General features: G+C 39.8%; 1 long non-coding RNA gene across 2 annotated transcripts; it reads right to left on the bottom strand.

The window, feature by feature from the left end:
- Window positions 1-7,241: 7,241 nt before the first annotated feature.
- LOC137045409 (uncharacterized) lies at window positions 7,242-10,055 on the bottom strand. 2 transcript variants are annotated; one of them, XR_010898764.1, is made up of 4 exons: window positions 9,708-10,055; window positions 8,873-8,965; window positions 8,224-8,345; window positions 7,242-7,514 (listed from the first exon to the last, which is right to left on the bottom strand). It is a non-coding gene; the product is annotated as an uncharacterized lncRNA (long non-coding RNA). The 2 variants fall into 2 exon arrangements; XR_010898765.1 differs by having other exon boundaries at window positions 8,240-8,345.
- Between the last annotated feature and the right edge of the window lie 301 nt (window positions 10,056-10,356).

Below are 10,356 nucleotides of genomic sequence, written 5' to 3'. Positions count from 1 at the left end.
TCAGTTGGTGAACCCACTGGCCGCCCCAAAAGCGCCATTGCGCCCCCTTCCATTAATGCAGGTCCCCTTCGAGAGAATTGCGATGGACCTCATCGGGCCATTAGAGCGATCCGCACGCGGACATCGTTTTGCGCTAGTTATCGTGGACTACGCAACACGATATCCGGAAGCAGTGGCTCTCCGCAACATCTCCGAAGAGTGTTGCGGACGCACTGTTTCGTTTAATCTCCCGAGTGGGGATTCCGAAAGAAATCCTCACTGATCAAGGCACGGCGTTTATGTCACGCACGTTAAGCGAATTGTACGGATTATTGGGCATTAAATCCATTCGAACAAGCGTCTATCACCCACAAACAGACGGCTTGGTCGAACGATTTAATCGCACTCTTAAATCCATGATCCGTAAATTCGTACAGGAAGACGCCAAAAATTGGGATCGGTGGTTAGAACCCCTCTTATTTGCTGTGCGGGAGGTCCCGCAAGCCTCCACGGGGTTTTCCCCCTTCGAGCTTCTCTACGGACGACAGCCACGGGGGGTGCTGGACGTCCTACGAGAAACTTGGGAGGAGGGGCCTTCTTTGGCCAAGAACGAAATTCAGTATGTGCGGGACTTGCGAACAAAACTCCACACTTTGGGGCGGCTATCGAGGGAGAATTTGTTGCAAGCCCAGGACCGCCAGAGCCGGTCATATAACAGGGGTACAAAACTACGCAAATTTACACCGGGAGAGAAAGTGCTCGTTCTACTCCCTACGTCGAGCTCAAAATTAATGTCAAAGTGGCAGGGGCCGTTTGAGGTCGCACGACAGGTAGGAGAGCTCGATTATGAAGTGATACGATCCGATAGGAACGGGGCACGTCAAATATACCACCTCAACCTGCTAAAAAAATGGAATGAGGTGGAATCAGTGTTGTTGGCAACGATGATCGGGGGAGAGGATGATCTCGGGCCAGAGGCGAGCATTAAAGCGCAATCGGTCGCGCTGGCCCCTGAGGGAGAGCACCTCTCACCGTTACAACTCACTGATTTATCAAAATTACAGGCGGAGTTCGCGGACGTGTTCTCGCCCCTACCGGGACGTACCGACTTGATTCAGCACCATATCGAGACAGAGCCGGGCGTGGTAGTTCGCAGCCGGCCGTATCGCTTGCCTGAACACAAGAAAAAGGTAGTTCAGGAAGAATTAGGCGCAATGCTCGACATGGGAGTAATCGAGGAGTCCAACAGTGACTGGGCGAGCCCGATAGTTTTGGTCCCCAAAACAGACGGCTCGGTCAGGTTCTGTGTGGACTACCGCAAGGTGAACGCTGTGTCGAAATTCGACGCGTATCCAATGCCGCGGGTTGACGAGTTGCTTGATCGGTTGGGCACGGCTCGATTTTATTCGACGCTGGACTTAACAAAGGGCTATTGGCAGATCCCCTTGTCTCCATTGTCCAAAGAAAAGACAGCTTTCACCACGCCGTTTGGATTGCACCAATTTGTCACGCTTCCTTTCGGGTTGTTCGGGGCGCCCGCTACCTTTCAGCGCCTCATGGACAGGATTTTGCGTCCCCATGCCGCATATGCTGCTGCCTACCTGGACGATATCGTGATTTACAGTCACGATTGGCAGCGGCATATGCAGCATGTCAGGGCGGTCTTGAGGTCGCTGAGGGGAGCGGGGCTCACGGCTAACCCAAAGAAGTGTGCGATTGGGCGGGTGGAAGTAAGGTATCTGGGCTTCCACTTGGGTCATGGACAGGTGCGTCCCCAAATTGATAAGACCGCAGCAATTGCAACCTGTCCGAGACCCAAGACCAAAAAGGAGGTTAGGCAGTTCTTGGGGCTGGCGGGATATTATAGACGGTTCATACCAAATTATTCGGACCTCACCAGCCCTTTGACTGACCTTACTAAAAAGGGGCTACCAGATACGGTCCAGTGGACGGAGCCGTGTCAACAGGCTTTTACCCGCGTAAAGGCGGCTCTATGTGGCGGGCCGCTCTTACACTCCCCTGACTTTTCTCTCCCTTTCTTGTTGCAGACTGACGGACAGGGGGCTGGGCGCAGTCCTGGCCCAGGAGGTGGAGGGGGGAGAGCGGCCGGTGCTGTACATTAGCCGTAAGCTCTCCAAGAGGGAAGCTAAGTACAGCACCATAGAGAAGGAGTGTCTGGCCATCAGGTGGGCCGTTCTCACCCTCCGCTACTACCTCCTGGGGCGGGAGTTCACCCTCTGTTCGGACCACGCTCCTCTCCAATGGCTCCACCGCATGAAGGATACCAACGCGCGGATCACCCGTTGGTATCTAGCTCTTCAGCCGTTTAAGTTCAAGGTGGTCCACAGGCCGGGTGCTCAGATGGCTGTGGCCGATTTCCTCTCCAGAAATGGGGGGGGGGGGGGGGGGGCTGCAGGCCTGACAGCTCCCCGGCCTGAGTCGGGCGGTGGGGGTATGTGGCAAGGGGGGCGTGGTTCAGCGAGGTCTGCAGCGGGAGAGAGAGCCGCGGGACGAGCGGTAAGTGAGTGGGTTGGACGCAGATTAATAACACCTGTCTCTTGTTCTAGCAATGAGCGCGGAGAGGGTATAAAACCTCGGCGGAACCAGAGACCAAGGAGAGAGAGAGATCGGACGGTTGTTGCGAAACCCCAGAGACTGAGTTGCCGGAAGCCGGAAGTGCCGACCCGGAAGTGATCGAATGTCTATGAGATTTCACACAGCAGTGTGTTGTTGACGTTATACTAAGTTTTGACTATAATTAAAGAAGCATCAACCGTCCAGCCGACCCCCGTGTCCTCTTCCTTCCTTCTATTATCGAACTTTGTTACAACAGGCTAATCAATATGTCTTACTAGGTCCTATAAAGGCATTGATTAGCTGTTTCAGGTGTGTTTGATTGGGGTTGGAGCTAAAAACTGCAGGACAGCGGCCCTCCAGGACCAAGTTTGGGGACCCCTGATTTAAAACAATAGCTGTGTCTCATTTCGGAAGGCTGCGTCCTCCGGAGGTCGCATGTAAAGGGTGCATACATCATAAGGCCGTCTCATTTTTTTTTTTAAAAAGTGAGTAGGACCAACACAGTCTCACCCCTACTCGTCAAATGTTGCCGAACGGTCAAGGGACCCTGACGTCAGCTGTTGACGCACAGGGTACCCCTAAATCGCCATTTTTCGACGTACTGGGTAATCCACTGATTTCAATGAGAAACCTAGGACGTCATAAACAGACGTGTTGGGCATGTGAATGTTATCGTTATGATGGAATATATTGGGTTATAATTTTTACATTATGACATGTTGGAGTGTGATTCTCAATTTAATCAGCCAACACAATTGTATTTACATTTATTTACGCTATGATACACGTTTGAAACAGCAAACCCCACCCCGCCCTAAACCTACCCATTTGCGTATTATATGATATAAAACACAGACTGTAACAGACAACAGGCACACTTTATTGAAAAAGTCCAACTATTCCGAGGCCAAACGATTGAATTGTGTGAAGAAAAGACCCAAAAGCAATCACCGTCTCTATCCGCGCCGCGCGCCGCGCGCCGCGCACCGCGCGCGCCCCGGCGTCACACTGAAGACGCCACAGGTAGACCCCTCGGCGTCACGCGATGGACGAACTGGGAACCCAATTGCTTTCAGTGGGAAACCTTTGGCGTCAACATTAGACGGCAATTCTATCGGTATGAAATCGCGCTGAAGAAGTCTCATTCAGAACACATCGCGATGTTTGGCATCAGATCACGTGTGCCACATGTTGGTGAGTAGTCATACATATTATGTCCTAATATTTGATATAAAGTATTTTCTGCTTGTCGTTATCGATCATGTTCAGTCACTGCATTGTATCTGTCATCATCTCCACTGAGGCTTTGCATTTCTTTGCTTTCTAAATAAACACACCTTGCTAATAGGGTGATTAAACACTGTCACGTGACGTGCTATAGACCTTTAAACATTTGTTAATATTTAATAATAATTACTAGTGTAGTTCCAACGTGGCATTTGTAGTAGAAGCACAATAAAAAAATAAAATAAAAAAACACTTGCCATGCGTTTACCACAGTATTGGTAGTTTTAATGTGATATTTGTTGTAAATAAACAGCAACCACAACAATTACCATGCTTTAAATGCATTTTAATGTAAAAACCAAATATTGTTATTTAAATAGTATAGTATATCCAGAGCTGTATTTGTATATGAAGAGTTCAGATGCAAAAGCCTCAAAAAGCCACTTCGGTCACATGACATCAGATATTCAATTATTTTTTATTATTATTAACGTCCCGTTTGCATGTAAATAATGTATGTGATCACAAAATCAAGTGCGTTATCTACATTTTCAAACAAATTCATATGATATAGCTTGCTATTATATACTTTTAATAATGGGAATGCACACATATCTGTGAACTTATTACATAAATGTATTTAACATTTAATTATGCATCGTTTTTTACAGAAATAAATCCTACAGTTATGTATAAACTGACAACATCATCATCATGTCCTGTCCTGGGCACATTGGGCAACATGTGTCCTCCAACATATTCGATCTGTGGCCACGTTTTCACATCTTCTCATGGAACACCGGCATTGAGGTCTTCGTGAAACATCTGTCTCATATCTTCCTTGGTTTTCCCTGTCTCGTGCGTCCTCCTGGTGGTGTCCACTTCATAAGTGTTTTTGGGTGTTGTTGTTTGGGCATGCATAGGACATGTCCAGTGAAGTGCACCCTTTGCTCTGTCACAGTGTCTCAAAGTCTTCACGTGGAGTCTGTGGAGTCTTATGATCTCTTTGATATATGCAGAACCAATATTCATAAACTGTTCTTGATGTCTGCCTATGCCTTTATCATCAGGAGATTTAGTGAAGGACATATCTATTGCCATCCACTAGTTCTAGTCATGCATTGACTTCATGATGCTATAGTCCAATGTATATTTCTGCATTTGTTGTTTGTTTGAACAAATGAAGATAGTGAGAGTTAATACCTTTTGAAATCAATAATTATTCATTAAAACTTTTATTACAATGGTCACTAAAGTACATGTCCACCATAACTACCTCTATCATTATTTCACTACCTATCATTATATCACTACCTTGTTAATGTAACTGTAACATGAATGTACTTTATAGAAGTATTTTCTTACTGAAAATGGTTAACATTTACAATATTCATCAACTATTTTAATTGGCATTTAATTTATTTACAATAAAAGTGAACAATAATCGCAAATATATAGTATTAAAGTTTAGAATGTAAAATGTTATTTTTTTGCATATATATATATATATATATATATATATATATATATATATATATATATATATATATATATATATATATATATATATATATATATGGGCACTACATTTGTATTTAAACTGTTTGACATTAAATATTGGAATATGCTTACAAAATTGTGTGCATTCATTGTGCTTTTGTTATATTTGTTTTAATTCCAAGAGTTCAGATTGTAAAGGATGGCTTAAAGAAGTTTATGCTTGTAGACCATTGCATAGAAAAAGGATTCTCTTTCAAATATATTTATTATGCATCAGTTTAACCACACAAAGAAGACTTTCATTTTAAAATGTGAGTTTTATTATTTAATTAGAATAAATAAATATTTAGCCTATATTTAGAATAAATAATATTTAATATTTATTATAATAAATATAATATTTAGCCTAAATATTAATTCTTTAAGGAATCTACCCCTTCAGTTGAACCGGATGAGATGTGATATAATTTACCATAAATGGACAAGTAAGTGTGACGCCTCTGTTCAGCTGGGTTGTCATTGGCTGTGACTTTATCGCAGAACGCGCTGTGATTGGACTATCTGTTTTAACTCATATAAAACGGCGTTTCATGTTACAAAGTATGTTTTGGTGTTATTACGTCAGTAATACGTTAAGCTAACTATAAAGTGTCGCTATGTTCTGAGAAATGACTCCTTTACTGAGAACCCAACCCTAACCCTAAGCATTTCTGCACACTTCTATGAACTACAGCGCCATGTTTCCCATTGCATTGATAGAATGACAGATATATGGGTAATGTAGTTTAAAAGGTTTCATAATGAAACAATAAATGTTAAGTAAATAACATATTTAATGGACAACTGGATATTAAAATATGTTCATTGTGTAAACCTATATGACATATATGAGGGCCAAGCTGAAATTGTATATTTTACTGTGAGCACTTTTAAAAAAACCTTTATGGCAGCTTTCCATATATGTCTGAAAACTGTGGCCAACATTATTTAGTAAACATTGCATATGCAGTTGTCCTGCCAATTTTCTCTGTGATACGCTAACCAGACTTTGAGTTAAAGCCATTTGAAATATGCTTTTTTTTTGCTCTTCAATGGGCCACTACTGGGTCCCTGGAGGTGTAAGGGCAGTACAACATACACAGATCTATTCTCCTCATCATGGACAACAAACTTTGAGTCACATTTAAATATCAGAGTATTTTGTCTTTTCTATTCTAACGTCATGCTTGTGTATAGGTTTTGATATTGTAAGACCATCTGATGAAATACAGAAATATTTGAAAGAAATGTTGTAAAATAATAATTATTAAGTTTTCTTTTATTTTATGGACAAACACTAATAAATATAATGGATGAACCTGCAACAACTTGCCATTATCCACTTTCCAGAGTAAACAAAAACTATTTATATTATTTACACTTCATTATTACTATTAAATATAGGACCATGCACCATTTAGTAAAATAACAAGAGACATTGTCACAATTTCATCTACACCCTCTTCAAGTACCTGGCATCGAAAATGTGCATGCTTTAATTTGTATTGCAGTAGTAGATGTACCAGAATGATCAACATGGATCATCTTCAGTTAAGCTTGAAGTGTTTGTAATCCTTCCCTTTATTTCACTGAAAACTGACATACTTGTCACAGCATGCAAGTATATACAACTTTTTGGAGCATTGTACCAAATATAATATAACCAGATAAAAAATGTTTACTTCTCAAGTAAAAATATTCTTGGTAATTAATTAGATAACCTAAATAAACTTGTTGAATGTGTATTTACTGTACCAAACACCATACACAATACTCACCATACTTTATCACTCAACACTTTATTGGAGGATACAGTATACAGTTGATAAAGTAGAATAAAGTCAAATTAGATTTAAGATAAATAAAAATGGGTTTTAAAAAACACATTAACATCATATTAATCCATTCACAGCTGCTGAAGCCACACAAATGAGTGCCACATAATCCCATCCAGTCAACTATGATACAGAAAACAGATTTGATATAGTGTTGGAAAATAATGATTCATTATTACAACTAGACTGGTTTCTGTCTCTTCCCTCTATCATGTTCATGTTCTTCTTCTTCTAAACAGTTCGCCCACTTGTACCCTACAGTATAATCAATGTACAGATGATGTGATCACTGATGTTGTGTAGCCTTTTCTCAACCAGAGGAAGAAGTCGTATAATCCGGCGTTCTCCAGTCCTGGTCTAAAAGTAAAACAACAAACACAATTCATATTAAGTTTAATGTACAGTCAGGTTAACCTATGTTCTTCAGTAAACTCTCCACCTCAAAATGGGCAGAAATGCCAATTCCTGATTTAAATTTACAAAGCAGCAGTCAGTACATAAAATAATATACACATTGAAGCATTATGTATAATATTTCAGCCCATAATATTAGCCAAGTACTGAACAAAAACTAATTTACCCATATCAACAGCAACCTTTTAAACAGTAGATCTTTTAGAAAGAACTAACCAGATATTTCAAAGAACATTTACTATTTGATTCCTAATATGTCCCAACTCATTATCTTCTAAAGCTACCCAGAACCATCCATGGTCTACAAAACAATGTAGAAATACATGGAGTTTATAACAACTAAATGCTTTTTCCCACACTTGTCTACTTTTATCTAAGACAAAAAGACGGTGCAGTTTTTAAGAACTGAAGGCCAAAAGTGTAATAATAATTGTATCAAAAAGGGAAAACAAATATTTACCATTTTAAATAAATCCAAGATACAGAACCTCATTTGCTTATTTTAGGAGTTATTAAAATATTTAGACATGAATAATGGTACGTATTTTATCAGAGTAGAAAGAATGATCACTGTTGAAATGAATAGTCCTTTGAGAGATCAACATCAAATTTTGTACTACATATTACAGCATTGCTTCAATACAAGACATACCAATGGACTTGCACACTTTTCTGTCTTCTTCGGGCACAAGATGTCCATCTTCCTTCCTCACCCTAAACAAAGGACTTATTTTCTTAGCTTGCTTCGATATAAGGTCTGGTCTTTCTTCTCTTCTGTAAAACAAGAAAGTATCATTTACTCTGTGCAAATACTATTGTTTTTAAAACATATAAATTAAGACAGTTAAAAGTATGTAATAGCAAGCTATATCATAAGAATTTGTTTGAAAATGTAGATAACTCACTTGATTTTGTGATCACATAAATTATTTACATGCAAACGGGACGTTATAAACAGTGCAACTGATCTGATTAAGAAAAAATAATCGAATATCTGATGTCATGTGACCGAAGTGGCTTTTTGAGGCTTTTGCATCTGAACTCTTCATATACAAATACAGCTCTGGAAAAAAAATTAAGAGACCACTTAACATTTAGAAATCCATGTTAAGTCGTCTCTTCATTTTTTTCAGAGCTATATGTACGAGAATCATACGAATTTGACAACTTGTTAAATCTTGTGAATTATTAAGACTTCGGGAATATGTTCTTACTGATTGAGATATGGGATTTGTAAGAATAAGTAACAACAAATGCTAAATAAAATGTTTGATAAAGGGTTCAAACCAACACATACATACCATTACAAATATTTGCTGTTGCAGCTTTTGGTTTTCTCCGTTACTTCTCCACAAACAAGAATGGGTTGACTGAGTCCGAGAGGCCCTTTTGGTCTTTTCAGGTAAAAAAAAAAAAAAAAGAAAGAGAGAAAAAAGTCATAATATATAATATATAGCATTATAAAGTATACTATTTAAATAACAATATTTGGATTTTACATTAAAATGCATTTAAAGCATGGTAATTGTTGTGGCTACTGTTTATTTACAACAAATATCACATTAAAACTACCAATTGTTGTGGCTACTGTTTATTTACAACAAATATCACATTAAAACTACCAATTGTTGTGGCTACTGTTTATTTACAACAAATATCACATTAAAACTACCAATTGTTGTGGTTACTGTTTATTTACAACAAATATCACATTAAAACTACCAATTGTTGTGGTTACTGTTTATTTACAACAAATATCACATTAAAACTACCAATTGTTGTGGTTACTGTTTATTTACAACAAATATCACATTAAAACTACCAATACTGTGGTAAACGCATGACAAGTGTTTTTTTTTTTTTTTTTAATTTTATTGTGCTTCTACTACAAATGCCACGTTGGAACTACACTAGTAATTATTATTAAATATTAACAAATGTTTAAAGGTCTATAGCACGTCACGTGACAGTGTTTAATCACCCTATTAGCAAGGTGTGTTTATTTAGAAAGCAAAGAAATGCAAAGCCTCAGTGGAGATGATGACAGATACAATGCAGTGACTGAACATGATCGATAACGACAAGCAGAAAATACTTTATATCAAATATTAGGACATAATATGTATGACTACTCACCAACATGTGGCACACGTGATCTGATGCCAAACATCGCGATGTGTTCTGAATGAGACTTCTTCAGCGCGATTTCATACCGATAGAATTGCCGTCTAATGTTGACGCCAAAGGTTTCCCACTGAAAGCAATTGGGTTCCCAGTTCGTCCATCGCGTGACGCCGAGGGGTCTACCTGTGGCGTCTTCAGTGTGACGCCGGGGCGCGCGCGGCGCGCGGCGCGGATAGAGACGGTGATTGCTTTTGGGTCTTTTCTTCACACAATTCAATCGTTTGGCCTCGGAATAGTTGGACTTTTTCAATAAAGTGTGCCTGTTGTCTGTTACAGTCTGTGTTTTATCATATAATACGCAAATGGGTAGGTTTAGGGCGGGGTGGGGTTTGACTGCTGTTTTAAACGTGTATCATAGCGTAAATAAATGTAAATACAATTGTGCTGGCTGATTAAATTGAGAATCACACTCCAACATGTCATAATGTAAAAATTATAACCCAATATATTCCATCATAACGATAACATTCACATGCCCAACACGTCTGTTTATGACGTCCTAGGTTTCTCATTGAAATCAGTGGATTACCCAGTACGTCGAAAAATGGCGATTTAGGGGTACCCTGTGCGTCAACAGCTGACGTCAGGGTCCCTTGACCGT

The sequence above is a fragment of the Pseudorasbora parva genome, chromosome 17 (genome assembly GCF_024679245.1).
Source record: "Pseudorasbora parva isolate DD20220531a chromosome 17, ASM2467924v1, whole genome shotgun sequence".
Lineage (NCBI taxonomy): Eukaryota > Metazoa > Chordata > Actinopteri > Cypriniformes > Gobionidae > Pseudorasbora > Pseudorasbora parva.
This window is presented reverse-complemented; position numbering and strand designations above follow the sequence as displayed.